Below are 2,011 nucleotides of genomic sequence, written 5' to 3'. Positions count from 1 at the left end.
CAGCACAGCTTAGTAATCAGAGCTCANAAGACCACACACCCAACCTCCAGGCAGGGAGGAGCACCCTGAACAGGCACTGAAGATGGGGCACAGATCACAAGAAAAGCCCTCCCCACTGACTGCCGCCCCTACGTCCACTACAACTGTTGCCTCCTGACAGTCAAGCCCCAGCCAGTCTCCCTTTGCACACCTCTACGTCCATGGCTCCTGACCTCTGGAATCACAGCAGGCCAGGGATATCCACCCCTGCACACACACCAAACTAGCACTCAGGGAACTGATCCCTGGCCACAGAGGGGTTGCCTCACCATACCCTCTGCTCTCCACGCTGGGCAGTATGGGGCACCAGGATGGGGGCCTCTAGCTCGGCTGGTGAGATGACAGCACCACGGGTGCCCAGAGTAAAGATGGTGTTCCTGCTTCGGAGGGATGGCTTCGAGAAGAAGTGTGAACAACATCAGAGGCAGGGAAAACAATGAGACCGACCAGAAAGGATCCCAGGAAGCTAAATATGGCCAGGACAGCCCTTTCCAGAGCCAGAGCCAGAGCCAACCCTTTCCAGTGCTTGGCCTGACACCTGTAATAGCCATCAAGGTTTTACAAACCCTCTGAAATAAATGTGTAAAACTGTCAGAGTGGTGTGTGCTTCTTGGAGAGGAAGCTCTTGCTTTCACGTCCTCAAAGGTTGAGAAACACAGAACAGGTAAGAAACACAGACCTGGGCTGGCAAGATGGCTCAAGGATTAAGAGCACTGACTGCTCTTCCAGAAGTCCTGAGTTCAATTCCCTGCAACCACATGGTGGCTCATAGCTATCTGTAGTGGGATCCAACGCCCTCTTCTGGTATGCCTGAAGACAGCTACAGTGTACTCATATAAATAAAATATTTTTTTTAAATACTTAAAAAAAAAATCTGAATGTGAACTTCATTTTCNCATCCTTGAACTGAGGGTTGACTGGCAGGTAAATTTAAGGATTGAGAATTCTTAGACTTTGGGAAGGACATAACTGGCAGATGGAGAACCTTCCAGAATCTCAGTCACTATGCTGTGTGTATCTGGTGGGACAGAATGAGGCTGTGGGAGCTGAGTGTGAACAGGGCTGTGCCCAGGTGAGCTCAGTCAGTTATTATCTTTGATATGGTCACCCCCACCACTGTCACCTCCGGGCTCTGCTNTCATCACTGTGAAGCACATGCTGAGAGTCTGTGATCCCAGGGACACAGGATGGCCAGAACCTTGCCCTGTCCTCAGGATTATGAACAGCCCAGGCTGCTGTCTTGACTGTGGCTCTTTACTTTATGTCTTCTGTGTTTATTCTTTGTATCTTTAGTTCATATGGAGGACTGAGTCTATTCTTTTCCTGTGAGTGCTTCCTGTCTGGTTCTCCTCATGGATGCCCAGGAGTTACAGCAGTAGGAGGTGTTTTCCCATTCTTGTCCCCTCCTGACACAACAAGGGCCCTGCTATCAGGACACTGTGGGATACACAGGTGAACTAAACTCTACAGAGCTCCTCCTTCCAAGGCGCCTCCGTGGAGTTCTCCCCATCTTTCCCATCTTTCCCCAGCTAACCCTGGATTGCAGGATCCACACAGAGGAGGGATCCACAGGCTCTCANCTCAGATCTGGTCCTGTTGGNTCTGTGCTGTGCCCATGGCCCCTGTCCTTCCCTGGCTCTGGGAATCCTGGTGCTGCCTCCAGAGAAGATTCAAGGGTTGACTGGATGAGAGTCTACTTTAGACTTATGTTTATTGTAAAAGCTGGTCCAGGGGCTGGAGAGATGGCCCAGGACAGAGTCACACTGTGCTGCCCTGTGACTCTTACCAAGAGGTTTCTCTTTCCACAGTGCTAGTGATTTCGGCTAACTGGGATCTGACAGTCACAAGGCAAACATGATAGAATTAACGACACATATGCTCTACATGTTTTCTCTATATTTCCATGGGATGAAGATCCTGTCTCACCTGGTGTGAGACCTTTGCCTCCTCTGTCCAGTGTCCACAGTGTTCA

This window comes from Mus caroli, unplaced genomic scaffold (genome assembly GCF_900094665.2).
Source record: "Mus caroli unplaced genomic scaffold, CAROLI_EIJ_v1.1 scaffold_12485_1, whole genome shotgun sequence".
NCBI lineage: Eukaryota > Metazoa > Chordata > Mammalia > Rodentia > Muridae > Mus > Mus caroli.
Note: the sequence above shows the minus strand (reverse complement) of the source record.